The sequence below is a fragment of the Netta rufina genome (assembly GCF_964035555.1).
Source record: "Netta rufina genome assembly, chromosome: Z".
Classification (NCBI taxonomy): Eukaryota; Metazoa; Chordata; class Aves; order Anseriformes; family Anatidae; genus Netta; species Netta rufina.
In genome coordinates this window covers 63,063,616-63,080,749 of record NC_140126.1, presented here as the reverse complement: position 1 = coordinate 63,080,749, position 17,134 = coordinate 63,063,616, and the positions used below count along the sequence as shown (strand labels likewise).

The window sequence follows — 17,134 nt, the reverse complement described above, 5'->3', positions numbered from 1 at the left end:
CACACCTTTGTTGGTACTGGAATTGTCATACTGGCTATCAAGACCACAAGGTCACCTACAGGACCATCCACCTTTAGCAACAGCAATAAACAAACCTCCAGAGAAAAGCCATGATTAGCATAAGCATTACTGAATGCTTGTACCATTTCACTTTTAAGCTGTCTTAAGGCTTCATACCACTTTGCATGCTTTTATGAATATCAAAATTTAATGCTGTAGCTAGCTAGAATTTGTCTTCAGAAGTAGATAGAGAAGGGAAGGGAGAAAAAACGAACAAACAAAAAAATACCACAACAACATAGCTAATTCCAAATTGTAAATCTCAGAACGATCCAGTCTAGATGTGTTAGGCGTATTAATGCTTTCCATTCCAATACCCATGTAAGTCACACAACTAGGAGGCAAAAAAAAAAAAAAAAAAAAGAAATAAAAGTTTTATCCTTGGCAAATGTACTCCTAGATAGGAAAATTCTTCATTTGCTGGGTGAAAAGGCAACCTTTTATTTTATTTTATTTTTTTCTTCCTGTAAGAAATTGGCAGCTCCCTGAAGCTGTTTAAGAAGACTGAAATGGTTAGTAATCTTGAGGAAGAATTAGGAAATAAAGTGCAAGTAAGGTGGCTATTTAATGTGTGACTGCCATTCATCATGGATGTCACTGAACATGTGTGGCATATACAAAAGCATTAACAAATGCCACAAAAGAACTTTCTGAGATGACTTTTTTGTTCTTCTTCTTCTAAATAGCATGTTTGGTCTTGGTTCAGCTTTACTCCTTTTTTTTTTTTTTTTTTTTTTTTAAATTGTTGCATTATCTGGCTTAGAAAGAACAAAACTGTATTTTTAAAACTTCATTTCAATGTTGATAAAGTATAATACACACTCAGCAACTGCTTACCAAATCCCTTCCCTCAGGACCACCCTGAAACTCTAAACAAGTCAAAAGGGCCACACTGAGAATAAATATCAAAGGCATTGCCAACTTTGTTTTTTTATTTAATTAGCAGACAAGCTCATTAGCAGGGAGCTGTACAGCAGCACACTACGCCTGCAGCCGCTGCTCATGTCACAAACTGCAGAGAAGCAGGCTGTAGCCACACATGCTGGAAGCTGCAGAACAGCGGTAGGACTTGGGGTAGCTGGAGTTAGGGGTGGCAATCCTCCCAGCCAAGCTAAAATTCTGCATTATGCTGGCCCTTCAATTAAAACTCAGCACCTTCAGGGGAAAATCAAACCACAGAAACACAGGGGCACAGGGCATATCCCCAACTTCTTGAACCATGGCTGCCTTCTGTGTGCTGGAGGAGCAGGTGGGGACTGGCTTCTCAGCATTCAAACACTACCTTTTTCCACAGGGCACAACACTGCAAATACTCAGATATGAGTTAAAACCCAACACTACTAGAAAATATACGTGTGCACGTGGTTTAATTTACAGTGCAGCAATGGCAGTCTACTTCTTGGTTCAAGCAGTCTGACACCAAGCAGTGTCATTCACAATTAAGTTAGATTTTAGTACTTGTGTGATATGGAGCCAGCAATACTCACAGAATGTCCTAGGAATTGAAAAGACAGTTTGTCTGAACTAAAGGCAGCTCATTGCAGCCTATCCAAGTAGGAGTGCATCTGTCTGATTATTACTAGGACAGTCAGGCACTTTTTAGCTTAAGATAAAAGCAAAATCTTCATTTAAAATAATTTGAGTATTTCTTCAACTCTCTTCTGTTGAAAAAAAAATAAATCAGAGGATTGAGGAGTCACAGCTGTTGCTAATAAAATTTATTTAAAAGAATAATGTGAAACAGTGTGTTTGTGAAGGTTCATAATCACAGCAGAATTAAATCATTTTTACAAAGCATTTATTTGAAAAGTTCTGTACACAGACTCTGGATATGGCAGAGAATATTCCCTCACAGTCTAGGTTTGATTTCATTCCTGGAAACCGCTATAAAAATCTCGCTCACTCACAGCAGGGTTCTTTATTTACACTCGGTTTTAGTTTTAAGACCTGTGACAAATACCAGATTGTTCATGTCCACCGCAAAGCAGATGGAGCAGCCGCACATACTGCCCTGCCTCCTGGTGTTACCCGGCCACCACACTGTGCTCCTGCTTTGCTGCAGAGCCGCGTGCTCGGCAGGGTTTTCCTCTGCAGCCATCCAGGTCTTGAGCTGGAGAACAGGCAGCACAGGCATACGGGCACGTCACCATTTACAACAAATACACGACATTATGCCTTAAAGCGATGATCCTTGCTGTGATGTTCATCTTGGGCATCAAAGGTAAGTCCTGCAAGGGTCTGGGGGGCCTACTGCCTGCAGAGCCACCAGCTTCTCCCTCTTCTGGTCCACTGACAAAAGCCCTCTCTTGGAAAACACAGAACACCTTTATCTATTTATTTATTTATTTATTAAAAAAGAAAGTGTGATATATCAAAATCTAACTTTAGGGAGCTCAACCTCTGTGCCCACCTATGCTTTTACTACCCTGCCCAAGCTGCAGACAATGTTCACAAACAGTACCAGGTGCAGGATTTGTTTTTGTTTTGCTTTAAAGGAAGTTTTATTATATCACTGGAAACTGGACAAAAGCCACAAACTTGTTTCACACAGCCAACCAGCCAGCTGCACAGGGTAATGCCAATGCCCTTCCCACGTGCCACAGCCATGTAAACTCATCATTGTCCCAGCATCTAGAAATTCACATAGCCCTTAGTAACTTCCTTTAGAACACATGTACTGTAAGGACTCCTTCCTCCTCTTTACCCAAGAGTTAGACTACAACAAAATTGCTGCATACTAATCTCACAGAGAGGCCCACAACTAGAGAGAGAAGCCCACCACTAGGGAGGCTTGGCAATGATAGAAATTCTCTTTTCTCTACCAACAGCTTGTAAGAGAAATCAAAGGAATCATGTGAGATTTCCGAGCACCAGGAGGAGAGCATGAGGACAGAGGAGGGTACTGTCTGTTTTTTTCCCTCCACCTACCAAGCTCTATACAAAAGGTGAAGAAATAAGGCAGAGAGAAAAACGATGTCACTTTCTCCTCTCCTGTGCCATCCATTTTTCTCGTTGTAAGCATCCTATATACTTTTGACAGGGACTTAACTCCTCTGTTTCTACAAATCTTCCTCCACTCAGTCCTGAGCTTGTTACATTCCTTACTCCCCATAGCCATTTTTCCATAAAACTTACTCTGGGTATCTGTATTTGTCCCTCCACTTGCATAGTAGTTGGGATCAATCATGACCACAATTGTTCCACAGACAAATCTACTCTTAATTTACAGGCTTATGGGTTTCTGGTTGACTTACTCATTACATTATCTTTTCACTGATAATGTTTTAGAGAGATTACATATACTGAAAACACAGATATGCCTCCATAAATTTAACTCCAGCATGATTGGGAAGAACCAATCAAAAACATCTCTCTTTTTATTAAAATATTTTAAGTGAAGCATTAGTCAAAAAAACATAGTCAAGACAGCGATACCTGGGCCATCTTAGCTGTTTTGCTATAGGGAAAAAATCAATTTTCTGGAAATTATTCATAGCTTTCTGGCAATCTCTCTCTCAAGCTTGCAGAGCAGGCATGAGTTCGACATATAAACTTTCCCAAGTATTATTAACACTTCAAAGACACCACAAATATTGATGTGGATAAATTCTGCATTACTTATTCTCCTCCAATATATCCTTCAGCAGGACAACACAGCTTCCCATCCTTTAACCTGTGGAGTTAATGTAGAAAATGCACTAGGTATGAAGCACTCAGTCCAGGAAGCGGATTAATTTAAAGTGATAAAAAGTAAGGATTTTTCTGCAGTTAGGGGAAACATATTATCCTTAGTTTTTCATTTAGTCTTGCATGTTCAGACAAATGTTTAATCTATTTATATCTTACACTATCATATAAAGGTATGACGGAATTCAAGGCAGAGAATGACAGTAGTGACTTTAAGACGTCCTATAGTTTTTTAAGCCAAAGCCACAGCCAAAGTCAGCGTCCTTGTTTAACATCTATTGATATCAGTAGAAATACTGCATATACTCCTAGGATAACCACAGGTTCCATCAAAAGTGTGTAACAATGTCTTATGGAGTGTCCAATCTATTCCTGAAAAGGTAATCTGATAGTTAAAGTGAATTGTCTTGTCATTCAGTTGGCTCCTCTGCTCTTCCTAACTGCATCACACAGCCAAGAAAACACCTTTCCTTGTTTGAATCTGTGAGACCTGAATGGTGGAGCTGGAGACGGCAGTGTACCTGCAGAGCGAGGGCTCTCAGAAAGAAGGCTCGATGATAGAACATATTCATCATCTTTTCTCATCTTATGCTGGTCCCACTGAAAATCCAATATCCTCTCCAACATACAACCTCCCTATTTTCCAGGCTGTTCAGGGGGTATTGAGATGGTGTGGGACAAACGCTAGAGTCTGTGGTGCATACTGAGAAGAACTATATGCTTGCAGTCTTTCTTAAAAAGTGAGACCTGATTAGATGAGACCAAAGAACTTAGGGCCATCTTTGTGCACACACCTTTCTTCTACACACAATGCCAGTTGCTCAACAGCAGTTTTCCACCCAAAGCTTTGTTGGAATTATAGAAACATAGCATCACTTAGGTTGGAAATGATCTGTAGCCTTACTGAATCATGACCGAGGCATGGATTGAGCATTGGGCAAAGGTGTGAATGTGGCTAAGAGGAAAGGAGGTTTTTTCTAAGTCATCCAACCATACAGCAACTGCAGCATGCAAATGAAAACATGTCACCTTTTCTAAATGGCCTTCTACTGCTGGAGCAGTGCCCAGGAGAGAATATTTGGCAGAGCAGATTCGGTAGCAGCACAAGGTTAAAACCACAAGGGAAGTCAACAGACCCCAAATAAGCACAAGCTTCTGCTGATTTCTGTCTGCGTGATCAACATATCACACAGGAGTGAGAGCAGAATTACTCCAAAATATATAAAATTCACTCTGTGGGTATCCTGCTTTGAAGTCAAAAAAACACAACGTGTGAATCCCTCCAAGTTATATTTGTCAAGACTTGAGTGCTTGGGATTGATGCCAAATGTCATTGCAAGATGACGGAAGAATCCCTTCTATAATCTGTGTTTTACCTGTTCTAGACCTATAATATTTTTACTTTTTTTTTTAAATAAAAAAAAAAAAGGCAAATGAATTCTGAAAGATGCTGTGTCTTGGCAAGACAGAAATAAAGTGCTTTAAAGCCAGGACTGAGTTCACTTGGAACTGACCTGAGGAAAAATCTAAATCCAAACATGCACAGTTTTCCTCAAGAAGTTAAAAAAATAATTGGAAAATTAAAAAGTAAAATGGCCTTAGATATTTGGATCAAACCTATTTTTATCCATTTCAAATGTAATTTAGGAATCAAAGAATTACACAAATTACTATTGCTTTATTCTTCTAAACACTGGCACAACATACATCTGCTGCAGATTGTTCTTCGTCCTGCAAAAATTTCTTCTATATTTCTAAATTCTAGAAGCTCTTTAAACATTAGAGTATATAATACCCTTTTAAGCTACATAAAATATACTTCATATGAGTATGGGGAAGTGCTAGGACTACTGCCAGAAACTGTTTAATAGCTTGGAGCAAATTTTACCATCCTGTTTGAACAGCAGGAGAGAAGAAAAAAAAACACAAAAAAAAACCTTTGAAGGAGATGAAACCTCTTTTTATATTTCCCTCTCTCAGAAAAAACAAACAAACAAACAAACAAACAAATAAACAAACAAAACACAACTAATTTGTCTTGACATTATCCATGCTTTTTGCTGCCCTTCTCTGACTATTAAAAAAATAAGCAAAAAGATGACAAAAGCTCAAGACAGACCAAGTGAATGTTTAGCCAGGACACCATTTTGCAAATATGCACAGCCACAGTTTTTGCTCAGCACAAATTATATTATTTTATGTTCAACTGGTTGCACTCGTATAGCTTGATTGTCTTATCACTCATGTAGGGCTGACAGATTCTGTAGCCAGAATCGTGCAACCACTGAGACTAAACTTGAATTTATTTCCTGTAAAAGCAGAGCTCAGACATGAAAACTGAAAGAATCTTTTTAGCAGTTCCTTGTGTAGGCAGCACACCTTGCTTTAATCAAGTGCATTATGGCCTTTACTCATGGCTGTGAACTGACTCCTGGATCTTTTCTGCGTATCAGTTTGGCTAACCCACTTCCAAATATCTCTGTGTCTGCACAAGAAAGCTGAAAACTATATTGCTTCTTACGCTGTAAACAGCAAGACAACAGACATAAAAATTCATTGCCTTTGAAGAGTATGGCTTGTGTCCATCATTTCCTGTTCGATGTTTTTCACTACCCTAGTTATCATCTGGATGCCTGAAGTGTCTGCACTGAGATTTTGAAACACAAGAGGGCAGCCTACATGCAAAGTAAAAAGCACAGTATTTTCCTACTAGTTTTCACCATGTAGATAGTCCAGTTGAAGAAGCTGTAGGAAAAATACAAGCATTTCTCACTTTCAGCATAAAAACATGTGGCCAATCCCTCCTCCCATTTCTTTAGACAGTATGCTATTAGTTAAAGCTTTGTCCCTGGATTTAGAATATGTGTCAAAAAGTGAAAGGTCTTTTCTTCTGGAAACCTAGAGCAATGTCTAAGGCCACCATATAACAGCAAGAAAAGTTATTTCCCTTCTTCCAGGTTTAGACATGCAATCTAAGGAAAATGGAGTGAATTCTCTCTAAGTAAGTTCTACCCATTGAAATCTTTAATATTTACTCCTCTTTGTGTAAGTGGGTTTTGTTCATTCTTCCACAAGTTGTTTTTTTTTGTTTGTTTGTTTTTTTGTTTGTTTTTTAAAGGCAGACAGTTGTTACAGCAGGCAGTCATAGGGTGGTTGTCTAGAGGAAAGTAACACAGCTGTTAAGCAACATTACAGCCTGGCAACTTACATGTTCTCTGGTGTTTTGTTTTGGAAAAAAAAAAAAAAAAATCCAGTACTAGACTCTTTAAAGCTAAAATATCAACTCAACATATAGATGCCATTATATTCTGCAGAACCGTTTCTTCTTTATGGTTTTAATATTAGCAGGATCATGAGGTGATTTCTTTCCAAAAATTTACATTTTTGGAATTAACAACTACTTAAATCAAAAAGAGTTATGTCACTAATATGAATGAGGTAGCCTTTTTAGACAAGTCCAGTTTCTGGAGACATAAATACAGAAAGAGACTGAAGCAAAACTGTGACCTCATTTTTCTGTTTGATGTTAACAGATCAAAAGTCAGGTCCTGCTAACCCATATTTTTATGCCTTGACCCAGCCCCTCTACATATACTTACGCAAGTAAAATAATTGCTTCTGATGACATACTCATGTAAGCTAAAGTGATTTGTTTGTACAGAGTTTTACAGCAGGAAATCCAAATATTCATATTTTGGGAGCACAACGCAAAGGATGAGGTCAGGATTAGTCCTCCTAAAAAAAAAAAAAAAAAAAAAAAAATCCACCTATGCATCCACATAGGTATTCCATATTTTGAGAAGTTCTTTGACTGTAACAACAATGAATTCTTTCATCTGTTTTAAACTAAAACCGATTACTGACCGTTTATGAAAAAAAAAAGAAGTCTGAAGAACTGATTTGCTATTCAAGGTAAATCAATGCAAGCACTCTTACAGATACCTTCTCTGACATTAGCAGTCATTACACAGTCCACATTTTCCACTCTTCCCTACATCACCAGCATTTAGTTGCAGCAATGCGTTAGCAGAAAAGTCCAGGCTGAACCACCTCTTTCACTCACACAACACTTGAGTTGGGTGCTACTTGTGTTTGTTTTTTTTTTTTTGTTTATTTGTTTTTTTTTTGCAAGTGATGTCACCTCCAGGATTTCAGCTACATATGATAGTTAATGACATAAGCACAGATGAACACAAATGAAAACAATTGGCCAAAAATATAAAAGGTGAGATGAAAAGGAATTGGAATTCATATGTTAGAGAATTTATTCTATTAGACACTGCTTTTCAATGGTGTATTTTTTTTTTCTCTCTCCCTACTGGTAGATTCTTTAACACTCTTATGTAGAAAAGAAAACACTAAGAAAACTAAGAAAAATGTTCTGACAAACCAAAACTGCATTATTCTCACATTCAACCAGTCAGTCAGTAGCCTTCATCTCACACCTTCAGGCTATTAGCTCCAGGTTGGATAAATACGCCTTTTGGACTACACATGCTGTTGAACAGGAACAGGATTTTATTTATTTATTTATTTATTTTTTATCTTGGGAAAGGAAGTGTTCTGGCAGTATCTCTAGGTCTTATGCTTAGAACAGGATAAAGCAAAAAAGACGACACCACCCTACAACATACGCGTCTCGTGACGGAATTAATCAGTGTATCTGAACATGCTGAACTTCCCTACAACAGAATTAAAAGGAAACACCTTGCAGATAAAAATGAAAAAGTATAGTGGCTCATGCAAGAATCTTTCCTCTTCCCACGACAGCTCTTTAAAAGATTAAATCCTTAATTTATTTGAAAAGAAACATATTTTCCTATTTAAATTCAAAAATAATTTTAGTAGGTAAGAAAAAAATGCATCCCAAAGAATCAGTAGAAAATTGCTTTTTTTTCTTCTTTGCACAAACTGAAGAGACTCTCCTCCCTAACCCTTCTCCAACAAGAAAAAAATTGTGCCCAATGTATTTCTAGAAAAGAATATCTCACTGGATGAGATCTTAAAAAATATGTCATATATTCAGTTCCCTATAACAGATGACAGTTAAGATGTTAACCATCTAAGTCTTAGATGGTTAAGATCAATACTTTGCAACTGCAAAAACTGAGCATTTCTAATTAATAAGAACAAATTACTCAGAAGTGGAATAGGTTCAACACTCATAAGTTTATACACATAGTACCAAACTCAGTTCATACACAAAATAAATTCAGAAGTTGATTTTGATGCATTATGCCATTCTTTCATTAAAAAGCTATGATGAAAAGCCATTACTATAAAGACTATGACCTGAGGTTCAATATTGCAGTTAAACAGCCTGCAATCCTCTCTATATAATAAAAATGGCATTTTGAATCAAATACCAGGCTGCATTTAGCCATGCTTGTGAATTACTACTCAAGACAGATAATCCCACGGGACTCAACCTCTGTGCTGCCAACGGATGATGGACACTGAACTGTACCCTGCGCGCTGGGCTAGGTACTGGGCAGTCCAGAAGATGAACAAGGGAGGACTTTCCTTTTTCCCATCCCTTCAAGAACACCCAGCCCAAGACTGAAAGCCCTAGTCTTCCAGGAATACTCAGGCATTAAGATGCTATTAAACATGTGTAAGACTTGCAAAGGAAACTGATTAAAATTGCTAAACAAACAAGCAAACAAACAAGAAAACACACAGATATGATAAATACCTACTTTTCCAGTAATAATTATTTTCTTTCCTTGATGAGACCAGTATATTGCTACTAGAATTTAGCTGCTTGGGATGTAGAATAACTCTTACGAACGACTGTAAATAAAACTGACAGGACTACATTGAACTGTAAGTGGAGCAAGGGTTTGCTGCTGAGGTGTTCAGTAGAAACTCTGCTCTTCAACAGGAATGAGACTTGACCTCTATACTGAGTACACAATCAATTATCACTCATAGCTAAGTACCTTGGGATTAAAAAAAATAAATAAAAATAACCAATCCATCTTCACTTAATGTTAAAGAAAGTACAAATGAACCTTAAGAGAATCGCTTAAATACATTTCTATACAGAGCAATTCTATGCCTAACCTGAAGCTAAATGGAGTATGGTAAATCTTGAGGGGAAAAAAACAACAACAATAAACAAACCAACTGAATTTGTACCTCTACAGCCTTTGACTTCTGATGTTTTTTTCAGTTTGTTTTGCATTTGATTCATTCATTTTGCATTCAGATTCCATTTGTTTTAATGCAATCACCAGATCCCTTCTAAACATAACTACAAAATGACCAGGGCATATTACTCTGCCCTATCAGACTGACAGTCTGCTATATACGTGTGCATTGTGTGTTTAACAGTAAAATAGTTTGGGATTCAATTCATGTAATATATGCACATACAACAGAGTATGCAAAAAACAGACTGTAAAACAGAAATTTGCATACTATGTGAAAGAGTATGCCACTGCAAATACAGATTTTCTGTACATCCACCAGCAAACAAAGTTTTATCATCTTTAAAATTTTTGTGAAAGTTTTGGACTTAAAATCTGTTCAGTTGGTAGGAGTTCTGAGGGTGGATTACGAATAATAAGCACATGTTCTCAACCTGCTTGTTGATGTCACTTGAAAAATTGACAAGACTCAGTAGTAAAGTACCAGACTGAAGCTTTAAAACTCATCTTTGAATACAAACTAACCATTTGAAAGTTTAAAAAGTGGCTAATTTTCCAGATTAGTTCCAATTATACTGAATTATTTAAGCTAAACTGCACAGCTTTTAACATGATTCTTTGCTTGATGTGAATTTTCAAGGCTTTTTTTCTGAACAGAAAATACCTATCAAGCTTATCTGTGCAAGAACTAAATTGCTTTATTAAAACTAGCAGGAAATCACTTAATTCTGGAGACACTGTAATGTAAAGTGCAGGAGAAATTGGATTTAAATTTCTGCTAAACAACATGGCTTATTCCTGCTCACATGGTAGTGATGAATTTTTTATGGCTTTATGGAAAAAGGGCCATGATTTACTTAGTGAAAGACATTTGTGCATTATTTTATATAATATGTAGCAGATAAAACAAAACAACAACAACAACAAAAAAAACTTCCAATACTGCATGAAAAAGTCATAGTCTTCCAGCTACTTTTTCCTTTTTCTTTTGCTAGATCTATTTACTACTTTACCACTTTCCTCATTTATCAAGAAAAACTATTCCTTACTACTAACAGCTTTGCATTTCAAAAAGTATTCATGTTTTAATGCAAAATTTGTGAACAGATATTGAAACATAATTAAAAAAAAATACAGCCAATATCAACACAATGCTGAAAGAACACTAGTAGCAGAAGTTTATTTCCCTTTTGCTACTTTGTAATTCAAGCTGTTCTGCAGCTAACAGAAGGGTATTTATTGTAATTTTATTAAATTTAAGGTAACAATGGTAACACAGTCACAAACTTGATGTCATGTTTTATGTAGCTAGGTTAAAAGAGAATACAAAACAAATTACCTGGATTGCTTAGGAAACCCTAACTCCCCTAATTTACCCAACCATTTGTCAGCAGAACTAATGAAAAGCCTTTCTTGCTCTTGCAGTGGATAAAGGTAGCCATTAGTCTCTGAAGTATACAATTTGACCAGAAAGACAAAACAAAAAGCAAATCTTGGGAGTAAATATCAGCTGGATGTTCACATAACAAGGTCCAGAGAGACATATCCAGAAGTTTCCTCTTTTAATCCAACTCTGAATAATGCTGGATGCTGTTCTCTGTTCCTTCAGAGCGCTACCACTGCCAAAATAACTGCAAGGCTTGCAAGTCCGAGTATATCTCAAGCCTTTCCCAAGGCACCCCAACACTATCTGAGGCCTGAAACTATGGCAACCGAATAAGAAAGCAGCTCCCATGATTAATAGATGAAGATCCCAGCGACAGTGCCTAGCTAGGCCATAATTCAGGAATGCAAAAGGAATTAGCATAGAATCCACCTCAATCTACCAATAAAAAGTAAATTTTGAAAGGCATCAACAAAACAGTATTATTTTTCTTCTAAAAGGAAATATTCTACAGAACTAGAAACTGTTCAAATTCTCATTAACATTTCAATGAATGGCTGCCTTGAGTGCAAGTGCAAGTAATGGATAAACGTCCACTAACAATGGTGAAGGAACCAACACGGCAGATTTCCCATTTGAGTATCAAAGTCTTATGTAAAAATACTCAATATACAGAACACCTGAATGAAGCCAAGCAGCTGGAGATAAGAAAGTAGAAATAATGTTTGCTGCAGTCAGGAATATATTTGGACACAGATTTTTCCCATTGTGTTGGGGATTCATATAAGAGAGTACTTTTTCCATCTGCTGAACTGGAACATCCTACCATATCTATTATATACTCTATGCATTTTCATTACTAGAAGGCCCCATGAGTCTGTCAGGGTCATTGCAAAATTGATGAGAGGTTAGAAATACCTTTTTTAAGCACATAATCAAACTTCCACTGTTATCTCCAGTAAAAATGTCACCATTATAGTCCCCATCCACTAGATGATTTCAGACTAAAGTGAAATGATACAATAGAGTTAATTTCTCTCCACTTTTATAAACATTAAGATTTCACTAAAGGTGATTGGCTACAGAGATCATAGGAGCACAGGAATGCTTTCTCAGCCCTTATCACTGACCCTACAGCCATGGCACAACTTTACATACAAAGTGTGTGGGAGAAGGAGCTAAAGGCTTCCTGTGTGGAAGACAGCACACATGCAATACTGTGCATCTGCCCCCAGAAGCTCTTCAGCACAGCATGAATGTTGTAAAAGTGTATTTCTGTGAAAAGTTCCTCATTAGCAGTTCTGTCAGTAGCTAAAAAAAAATAATTTAAAAATGGCATGGGGTAGTCCATGACATGTGAATTTCAAGTATCTGTTATAGATACTCTATATAGAAATGCCTATTATTAACAATACTTTTAAAGGAAAGGTCATCACTGAATGCAGTGAATTACCATATGTCTTCACTCTAGAGATACAGCAACTGGCAGTTCTGTTAATAGCTGGTTTATCTACTTCATTTTACATCTCTATTTCATCCACTACGGAAACACTTTGGGGATTGGGGAAAAATTCCTTCCATATAGAAATGTCTCTGTATTCACAGAGTAAAGTATACCATTCCTTATCACTGATAAATAACTGCAGTTCCACACTGGGAAAGAGTTAACTATCAGGAGGTTTTTGCCAGTGAATTATGAGCTAATTCATGGATTTTTTTCCCCTCATTTTCTCCTTCTTTTTTTGAAGCCTTTTTTTTTTTTTTTTTTTTTTTTTAAAGTGCCTTTTTCAAACTATAGTAGAGCTTAACTTTAGACTTCAGAGGACATAAGTCTGGCAGCCTCATATACCTTTGTCTAGTGCATGAAAGCTGATAATATGATTTTTTTTTTTTTTTTTTAATAGGGGCAGGCATAGATCTCTCATCCCATTTCCTATCTTCTATGGCCCCGCTACTAACTGTTAGCAGCTTTTGCAAGTCTGAAGTGACAAAAACAGCAAATACATCTATGTATATCTTTTAATAAACCATTCCTAAGACTTTCTGAATATCCTGGTGCACACCTCTATTCTGCCTTTTTTTTTTTTTCTTCATTCCTATATCATGTGGAATTTTGAATCCTTTCATATCTCCCAGCTTCTAAAATAGGATAACCGAGTTAGCAGCTTGGGAACTCCAGAAGACATGCAGGACATGAAATATGTGTAATTATGACACAGTAGGTGGCACTCTTCCCTTTAAATCCTAAAGCAGTGTCTTTGAGCTTTTCTGCCATACTTGCCATGTCAAGATCCAAAACCAAAGCCTTGTTTGCTGTGGACAATTAAAGATCCCTTAACATGTATAAACGTAAACATTCAGTTATTTCCACAGCCAGAATTAATGGATTAGTTGTCTCAGAAGACAGCAGATAAAGAAAATAAAGGCATACAAACTCTGGTCTGCCAGGTTTCCACTTGAATTGGGGAGGTTCATTTCTGCCTTCAGAAGCCCTACAGACATCCACGTTGTTCCTTACTCAAGTGATTGATGTGACAGGCCCAAAATAAAAATATTCCTATGGAGAGGTTTTGTTCTCAGGCAATGAGTTTCCCCTCAGCTGCTTGTTTCTGACTTTCAACACTGTTCCTGGCTGCTGTATGTTGTTGGAGCCGGACTCCAATACTGGCTATATCTTATTATTAACATGATCTCTGTGTATTCCTCACCCACCACAGGGTAGTCCTGACCACAGTATTAACAATGATAAAATGCTGAAATGGTCACCCACAGAAAACATCACTTATTCTTCTCTTTCTTCTGTTTCCCTGTCGAGGCAAAGTTTGTCACAATTTATTGTAGGTCTGAATCAAATGCTGCTTGCTCCAGAAGACTCAGACCTAGGTTTGACTTAACACTGAATGTAGATCCAGAGCAAATGGACTCGCACCACAGTTTCAGGTCCTCATCAAGTATTGATTCCCACCAGAATCAATAACAGATTCAAAAACAGGAGAAACCAAAACATGAAAAAATGGCCCTGAGTAATATTTCAGCAACTGCCTTTATTCTCATCCAATTACTCAGGCAAGCAAGGCGTAGCTGTGTGAGTAAAGCTTACATGGGTGAGTAAGACTGGTAAGGACAGGGGATAAAGATGTACCACCTTAATAAATGAATAGTAGTAGGTAAAATACTACAGCATCTGTATCAAATTAGGTTAGCAAAAACTTCTGTTTCAGTACAGTTCAACTTTTCTCTATCATACGCTCTGCCTAATAGTGTAGAATGTTATTTTCCAGAATTTACTCTGTTGTTTGTTTTCAGCACTCTGGTATAGTGCATGGGAATCAGATACTATATACAAAGCATTTGTTTGGGAAGTATAACAATGTGTTCTTGCAAACAAGTTGGATGTGAGGCATATATTAGCTCAGGTCAATTTAATCTGAAAACATTTTATGTCTCCCCTGCTGTAAACCATGTGAACTCTTTTCATGTGTATTTACGTATGGCTCTTCAAAACAAGATGACAAATTTCCCCTTCCCTTCACAAAACATGCACAAGCAAGTTCACAATCACCTACTTCCTTTTTAATGCAAACAGTTCTATTCTGGATTTATCACAGGTCATTAATTTCATTTTTCCTTTTTTTTTTTTTTTCTCCCCTCCAACACTTCCCCTGCCCCCCCCCCCCCCCTCCAAAAAAACAAAAAAAATCAATGAGGGTAATTCCTTATCCTTAAACTGACCTACCTACCTCTTTCTTCACTCTGAAACAGCAGAAAATGTTCTCCTCAACTTACAAACATTAAAGAGGGGACTAAGGCATTCACTTCCACCTTCAAGTAGCTGAAGATGATAGTCAGTCTTGTTTCTCATAGATGTTACTGTCCAACAGTTTTTTTGGTTCAAGAGGTACAAGCTTATTTGACAAGGCTGGTTTTGCCATTAGAAGTAAGAATAATAGTTTTAGACTAATTGAGAATACACAGAACATCTGTGACCATACAATTCATTTTCCTTCAGAATACTTAACCGCGCTTCAAACATTTGATTCCTACTACAGGAAGAGCAAATGTAGCAATTATACTTTATGGTATTAATTACTATTTTAAAATTCATTTTGCATTCACACAGAAACCTCATCTGGGTGTTCTGCTGCTGAGCTAAACTTGCATGAAAGCCAGAGATTTTATGCAATGAAGAGTAGTGGTGAACTGTGATCAGCATTTTCATGCATAGGAAATTGTTTGGCTTTAAAGAGAGTTAGTATATTTTCTGTTTGGAATATATCTTACAAGGAGCTACCGCATTAAAAACAGGATCCTTTTAGACAAAATTATACCCTAGACAGTGAAACGCTTTGGCAACTGTACTTTTCTAAGAGTGACGAACCTTCCCGATCTTACTGAAGCTAGTATTTCCTTTCAAACACGTATGAGGCAATTCCGTGAAGAAAAGGGTTTGCTGGAGTAGACCCAATTTTCTTCACAATACACTAGATTAGTCTCATTAAAAAAAAAAAAAAAAAGACCAGAGAAGTTAACCAGAGCAAGATCATTTTGCTTTTTTGGTCTAAAAACAAATAGCAAGGGAAGCCCCGAACGTGATAACAGTTGTATAAATCTTACTCTCAGAGAGGTGTCACTGACTCCTCAAAACCTCCACAAGTTCTGCAATTAAAAGAGCCTGACTCTGCCGGTCGTTGATGCCAAAGGATTTACCCGCCAAGTAAAGCTTACTGGCACGAGAATGCCTCACTGAATTACATACACATTAAATGAATGCAAACCAAATGCAGTCATCGAAATAATTTTTGCAAATACAGAGTAGCTTGAGGCATGGTTTTCCCCACTATTTTTGGGGTTAGCTTAATAATTAATACTGGTGCTGGAGGACAAGAAGCAAAAGTTAGCCGAATCTATGTCAAACGATGAGCTACCGCACGCAGCCCTGTGTCAGAAAATGGTTGTGGAGATTCATTATTTACAACACCTGCAATCCGCGTGTGCCCCTTTGTAGGATCAAGCGTTCACCTTGCAGAGTCAGGAATCAGCGCCTGTTAAAATTTATTGCAGAGCTGACTACAGCCTCTACCTCTGCAGGTCTATTAGTGAAAAAAAATATAATAAATAAATAAAAATAAAAATCCGAGTACAGCAACTAAAGCCCCATGCTGCAAAGGCGCTGGCGGAAGCGCGCTGGTTTACAAACTTCGAAAGCAGCGATTATCTCCGGAGAGGAAAAGGAGAACAAACCTCCCTCCGACGAAGCAGCCAAGGTTAGGGAAGGCAGAGCCACCCTCCCGAGGAAAACCCAGCGGCTGCCGCCTCGCGACTCACCCCGGGAAGAGCCAGGCAGGACCGACTCGGCGGCGGCGGGCAGAAGAGCATCTCCGCTGCAGCTGACCGGGCTCCAGGCTCAGCCCCGCTTCTCCGCCAGCCCCCCTCCCGCTCGCCGCCCGGAGCCACTCCCGGGAGACTCCTCCCTGAGCAGGAAGGGCGGTGGGACGGCCGAGCCCTCTCAAGGAGCAGGTAGTTTCTCCACGCGTGGAGGAGACGCAAACTTTCCGCCGCCCACCCCGTCGGCGGACACCGGGGCGGTGCTGACCCTTCGCCGCCCCCCCGAGGGACGACCCCGACAGCAGCAGCAGCGGCGCCCAAAGAGGGGGGGATCAGTGGGCTCCCACCGAGCCTCGCCCTCAGACGGGAGCTGAGCCCTGCCCGTGCGTGGACGGGGCGGGGGGCGAAGCCCACCCCTCGTCGCCCACCCCAGCACCGGCGGCTCTCCGGCGGGGGCGATAAGCCGTGTCGCTCCCTCCCGGCCGGGCGGCAGCTCCTTTGTGCCAGCCGTCCCGGTGCTTCCCCC

At 38.6% G+C, this 17,134-nt stretch overlaps 1 protein-coding gene across 3 annotated transcripts in view; it reads right to left on the bottom strand.

Moving 5' to 3' along the window:
* SEMA6A (semaphorin 6A) overlaps positions 1-16,704 on the bottom strand; it is a 116,100-nt gene extending 99,396 nt beyond the window's left edge. For 2 of the 3 annotated variants that reach the window (XM_084305514.1, XM_084305516.1), the window contains exon 1: positions 16,609-16,704. The gene's annotated coding sequence lies outside the window, so the exon portion shown is untranslated. Of the gene's footprint in view, positions 1-16,524 lie in introns of all 3 variants that reach the window. The other variant, XM_084305515.1, reaches the window with a different exon arrangement.
* Positions 16,705-17,134: the final 430 nt, after the last annotated feature.